At 37.7% G+C, this 6,824-nt stretch overlaps 1 pseudogene; it reads right to left on the bottom strand.

The window, feature by feature from the left end:
* Positions 1-2,517: 2,517 nt before the first annotated feature.
* On the bottom strand, positions 2,518-3,270 carry LOC104607469 (protein SMALL AUXIN UP-REGULATED RNA 12 pseudogene; annotated as a pseudogene).
* Between the last annotated feature and the right edge of the window lie 3,554 nt (positions 3,271-6,824).

Here is a 6,824-nt window from a genome sequence, read left to right as displayed (position 1 = left end):
GGCAGCCCTTAATCTGCTTCTCTGCTACAAGGAAAATAGGCAAGTGGGTATTAAAGATATCGTCATTCATAAATAAACAGATGAATGATGTATAAGTGGTTGAGCCCTTTTTTCTCAAAAAGCATGTCGGTTGACAGAGAGAGAGATGTGTATTTGTATTGTATACATTTGTATTTGTACTTCTTTTAAAGTGGGTTTTTTGGTATTATTTTCTAAATATTTTTTGAAAGATCTTTTGATAGATATAACAATCAAAAGATGATGTAAACTTTTGTATTAAGATCTTAGCAGTTTGAAGGCCATTTGATTAATGTGTGTATTTCCATATAAAGATGTAATAAAAAAGTCAAAAACTCTATTTAAAACTTCCAGAAAATAAACTAAAATATTTTCGAAATATCATCTTTTGAAGATTAAATATTTTTCCAATCAAATAGAAAAAGACCAAAACTCGAACTTCTAAATTTTATGGCCCGTACAAAAAAGCACACCAAACGGGATGTTATCAAGTATTCAGGAAAAAGAAGCGAAGGGAAGACGCGCCAAACTGGGTGTTATTAAGTATTCTGGAATAAGAAGCGAAGGAAAAGGAATGAAAGGGTTTTTAACTTTTTAGTGGAATTTAATGCAACTGACAGGGGTGCAGAAAGAGGTTAAAGGATATCAAACCTTGGAATATTTCAGATGGGCCTTGAGCCATTGTGCCCCTATTTTTACGGTAGGTCCTACCATTGATCCCACCCGACTGGCCTTGGGATATATGTATTCCACAGCATTTGATCGATAATGACAAACAAGGTCAATGGACACAAAACAAAAGCAAAAGCAAAAGCAAAAGCTTGGTCATCCAACTAAACTATATACTTCCATCCAATCAACTAAACAACCTAAACCTCTGAGTTGGTGTCCTCATGTTTATTTCGGTTCTCGGGATATCCTTTAGAAGTTTAAAAAACAAAAAAAAACAAAATTAGTCTAAGTGTATATGTTATACACGTAAACAAAAAATTCATATTAAATAATTAAATTTATCTTTCATCGCCTGCATCAAAATCGAGGTAAATAGACAGGATCCATTAATCAAAAACCAACGAATGCAGAGTGGAAGATTGAATCGTGGCCCATTTAGAGAATTTCCTACTAGGTATTGTTGGTGGATGGCTCCGACTAATCACATAATCCCTCCAAATTAATGGCAGGAATATGCCAGATCATGTAGGGAAGCTTCCTACTGGACCTGATTAGGGAACAAGCTCAGGCCACATGCATGCGAAGTTGCGAACTGGACTCTGGACCATCCATCTGATTGGGTGGGCTATCCCTAGACCGCGGGTACCGGTACGGTCTAACCCCGTACAATAAGGGGATGAGGGGAACCTTTCCTTTCCTTACACAATCAAGTCAACCATTTGTCAACAAAAAAAAAAAAGTCAGTTTATCAGATGAATAAGCTTGTCTGAACGGTCTGACTATTTGGGTTTATAGATACCGAGGGAGATCTCATCAATGGGTCCCCTGATTGGATTGTTTCATCCACCTTGCATGTGCGCCAAATGTACGACTGGGGAGTGATTAAGCATAGAATAATGACTTCACCAGGAAAAAAAAAAAAAGATTCGTGTTGGTACACCATAATTCTTGTGGGCCCCCGGTGGATCATTCCTTAATTCGTGTTCAGACTGTAAATCAGGAAATCTAAGTGGAACGTCTATGTCTTTCATAATATAATGAAATTGAAATTAAACAAAATCCAAAATAACTCTCGGAATTTGTGTTTAGTCAGAAATTATCAAAAAAAGAAGTAAGAAATACCATGGGCATGCGGATGGAAAACATATTTTTTCTTTAATTAAACAAGAGGTAGGAATTTGTGTAAATAAGTACAAAAATAAGATTATAGATTCCAGATTCCTTATTTCGTCTTGAATGATCCGATCCTGTAATGCATGGGAACTGGATCAGGCACCAAGATTATTTATATATTAATTGTTTCTTGTTTATAGTTCTACTAAGTTCTCCATTTTTTTTTCTTAAAGCAATCTGATTAGAAGTAAACAATATACAAATCAATGTATCAAGTACTTATAATAGCCAAAACATATAAGGTAAAAACTAAAAAAGAGTAGCATTTACATTAAAAACTTTACGTAAAAAAAAATACAAAAGACCAAACGACGGCCGTTGATTTCTTTGGAGAATTCAACAAGGCAACATGGAATTCCGTGGTGATTCAGACCTGCCACCTGCCACCTGCTTTCTTACATTTTAGATTTTACTGACGATGGTTGGCAACACTATTACATATATCTTTATTTTTTTTTGGTAGATATTATCAGTATATATGTGTATGTAAATACATTGGTGTTTGTTGACACGCCTTCTTCAAAGAATTCCAATCCTCTAAATTAAGTTATTTAACAGTCATGAATTGTTTGTTGATTTGATAGAGTATTTCAACTCATTCATGATTAATCAACTCTTCCCAGGTGTCAATCCATGCAGAAACAAAAAACAAGCTTAAAGCCTTAAACATTGAGAGCGTAATAACTAATACGGGGATCAGCCACCTTTTCCTTCATTAATGACTAATGAGTACTCTCACAGGGCGCAAACCAGCACCGCTGTAAGGAAAATCTTAAAATATACAAAATCTAACCCAGAAATGTTCATGGGTCTTGAGTCAGGGTCTTTTAACAGAAGATCAGAGGAAGAAAAAAAGATGAATGAGAAGAAGAAGAAGAAGCAAGAAGATTCTACAAAAAAGAGAAGCAGCGATGCAGCTTCGTCTTTGCCATCTTCTCCAAAGAAACCGCTCCCCAATCTTTCATCTGAGCGTGGAAGTTAGAGAGCGGAAAACAACTTCTTCGCAAGGAATAGTAAGACCCATTTCGTGATGGAAGCCGAACTCCTCTTCTGCTCTTTGAAGCAGACTCTGAAACTCGGGATGGGTTAGGAAAGAAATTGGAACAATAAATCTGCTTCTCTTCTCCCCGACGTATACTACAAAGTGGCCTTTGGGTACGTCGACGGGAAGACCTTCTTCATCATAGCCTTGTTTCTTGCCTAAGCTCGAACATCTCTTGAGAATCTGCTTGATTACTGCTGTTTGAGGTAGCTTGTTCGATTTCCCAAGAGCCATTTCGGAATTCAAGAGAATTGAAAAGGAGGTTGAAGTAAGTAGATAGATAGAAAAAAAAAAAGAGAGTGAAGGAGAGAGTATAAGAACAGATGGAAGGTGGCTTGAAAGGAGAGGAGGGAAAGAGGGGTATTTATGGAGTGAGAGTGTGGGAGAGAGGGAGAGAGAAAGAAGCAAAGTCATGTGGGCTGTGGGGGCAAAGGACAGACCACGGGTGTTTTGGGGAAGGTGTGTATGCAACAAGGACATGCTGGGAGCCAACCCCATTGGGCTTTCTCTCCCTTGTTGGCCCTCCCAAGGACAATATGGCCCTCTCTCTCTCTCTCCTTGGTTTGGATCTAAGTTTTCAAGCTTCTAACATTTTTGTCTTTTCTCTTTATTCAAGTTTGGAAAATGTCTATTTAATTTGCTTGCCCCCTTCACCCTCTTTTCCCTTCCTTTTCCTTTATTTATTTATATTTATTTATATTTTCTTTGTGGGTCTTTATCTGTAACTTCCGAGATTTTTTTTTGGGAATGTGAGTGGCTTCCGATTTAAAACATTGCTTCTCCACTTTTATTTATTTGGTGATAAGCCCTTCTTATTTTAAAGTTAATAGATTATTTTCAGTTTTCTTTTGGTAGCAAAAAAAAAAAAAAAGCAAAGTTTCAGGCTTTCTGAACACTAATTCTTAATTTTATTCTACCCTTTTATGGTTAAGGAGAACGTAATTTCAATATGTTTCCTCTCTTTCAATAGTCTGTTTTTGGTGCTTTTGATTCAATAAGCTTCAAACAGGCATGGACCTTTTAGTATGAGACTTCACTATATTCTTCTTTTTTGGGTTCGATTTCGAGTTTCAATGTCGCATTGATACATCTTTGTCCCCTCTTTTTGGGTGGACTTTACTCTTTACACATTCCCAGTTTCCTAGATTCAACTATCGGTTACATAAGCATAGCTCGTTTCTTTTATTAATCTTCCAATCTAAATTCAGTTTTGTGACGAACACTTTCTGAAATTTAATAAGAGTTTTCATCTTATTTATTATTGATCTCACTCATCTTTTCTTCTTCTTCTCCTCTCTCTCTCTCCCCCCACCCTTCACGGATCAATAATAACTGTACTGAAGAGTACCATCTGGTGTTGTGGGTGTTTGTGTTTGGCTTTATTTGATTGTTGTGCACTGGAGCTTGTGATTCTGTCGATTGAGAGGCAGAAAACGAAAAAAAAAAGTAATTCGCAGAGTATCAATAAGTTGCACAACTGCCATGTCTTCATCAACTGTTTGCAGTTTTTTGACTCTTCAGGCCCCACCAATCAATGCTTCACTGTTTTATCTTGTCTTTAATTTGATGGTACTCAGCCTGAGCCCTCAGATACAAACTAGCTAGTAAAGCTATAGCCTTCCTCAATGTATCTCCCTAGTATTTTCTTTTTTAATTTATTATTTTCTTTAGTCGGGGAACTACTTACTGCCTTTACGCTTCTATTTTCTCTTACAGTCTGTATCAAAATGGATAATCTTCCCAGTTCTGTACTTCTGGATAGTTTAGCATTTACGTTACAAGCAAAGATTAAATCAGAGAACAATGAGACCAAGCAAAGAAGGGCGGGACCAACCTTTTGGTAGGAAGTGGGAACCCACAAACATCTTTTATACCAAAATTCGTTCAATTGCTAAACAATTACTGACTGTTCTTTTCATACAGGAAAAATAGATAGAAATTTAATTTGGTTTTATATAATTTTCTCTTTTCATACAGGAAAAATGTATTTCTATCATGTTTTTAAAACCGAACCGGTCAGGGGTCCGGTTACCCATTTGAATGGTCCGAACGGCTGATCCATTCTGACAAAAAATAAAAAAAAAAATAAAAAGTGATCAAAACCATTCGAATGGTTAACTGGTCAGTTCAACGGTTTGCTGACCAAAATCAACGGTTTTGAAAAAAAAAACGGTTTTTAGAAAAAACGGAACTGGTCAGGTTATTGATTCCCGGTTTTTCTGATCCGACCATTCGGTTTTAAAAACCATGATTTCTATATATTATTTTATTGTTTGATCTCCCTTAATGGCTAATCCTCTAGAGGATATAGACGGTTGGCGTTTTTCTTTTTTTTTTTTTTGTCTTTTCCACTTGTATAAAAGCTGACCGGAATCCACGTAATAGCATGGGGGAGAGAAAGCTAGATAAAAAAGTTAATATTAGAGGATATGGTTCATCTTAAATGGATCAGAAAGGCGTTATGATATGGCTAAATTCATTGCCACGTGGCAGATCAGAACCACTCATACTAAATGGGCAACCTGAAAAGTTGGTGTCATTTAGAGGTTGGCACGTCATCTCTAGAACATGGTAAGGTATGTTAATACAAAATTTCAATGGACAGAAATGGTTGTGTGTGTGTGAAGAAGTGAGACGGCGTCTCCATCTCCAAGACTTGAGAGAGGTGGTCCTTCACTCCTCTTAACAACGACTATCACCAGATGGAGGGTGGGTTGCAATTAGACATAATGATCACATCTCAAACGAGCGAGCGCCAGCCACTGGTATCTCTAGCCTGGCCTGCCTCCCATCCGTAAAAGCTGCTTCCCATGTTCTGAGGCTCAAACCCATCTCACACAGCCGGAGTAGAAGTCCTGTACACTTACTTTTATATTTTCTGTCTTCTTCTCTGGTTTTCTATTATCGTTCACGGTACCATTGCCAGCAGTTGGGATGATTCTGGGAATGAGTTCATGAAAATATGAAATTAGTTAATTAGTGACGAGAGGTATCAGTTTAATTTAAGTACCCATAATTAACGATGAATATGGCACTCAACAGAATATCAGACACAATATGGTTGGGACTGGGGACAAGGCTTAGATGGTGGTGAACTGGTGATAGATGATATAAATGAGATATCAGTATGACGTTGTGAGGTTAGAACTCCGTCTCAGGTGAACACTTTCACAAGGTAAAGGTGAAAGAAAAAAATGGATTTGGGCAACGCGTGAGAATCTTTTGTAGAAGCCTCCCACGTTCTGTGAATGAGATTGGTTGGTGAAAATGAAATGGAGGATAAAAACAGAATTACCAGGTGGGTGTGGGTGGCCCACCATTCCCATCCCACTATGGATAATCAGCAAAGGCATGATTTGCTTTGGTTGATGCTGACTCGATCCTCCTGTTCTGCACATGAAGGCCATGTTACTCTTGCCCCCTCCTCGCAGAGAGCCTCTGGTAAAAGACCGTGCAGTAAGGTGTAAGGTTCTGTCTCTGTGAGATCATCCCAACTGCTAGAAATGGCTAGCTTGCTTACTCAACCAACCACGCATCCCTGTAACTGTAACTACCCATCTCTTCTAAGGCCCATGGTTTTGTAAAAGTGCTTGAGTTCATCAAACTTCCCTTTGTCTTTATAAGTATACATTGGCTCTTGTCAGCACTTGGGATATTGGCTAGGATTGAGATCGTGAGTGCTTTTTAATAAGGACGAAGGGCGTGGAAATGGGATGGGATTGATGATGGTGATATCATAAAGAAACAAACAAAGCAAAGCAAAGCAAAGCAACAGGAAGAAGAAGAAGAAGAAACTTGAAACAAATAAATGGATGGATGGTTAATAAACGAGGAGGATCAAGGTATAGCGGTGGTTCCATTGGTACTTTCAGTATACCAGAAATGATAAGACAACAAATGTTTACATCTTAGAATGGTT

This window comes from Nelumbo nucifera, chromosome 5, assembly GCF_055504915.1.
Source record: "Nelumbo nucifera cultivar China Antique chromosome 5, China Antique-T2T, whole genome shotgun sequence".
In the NCBI taxonomy this organism is placed as follows: domain Eukaryota; kingdom Viridiplantae; phylum Streptophyta; class Magnoliopsida; order Proteales; family Nelumbonaceae; genus Nelumbo; species Nelumbo nucifera.
This window is presented reverse-complemented; position numbering and strand designations above follow the sequence as displayed.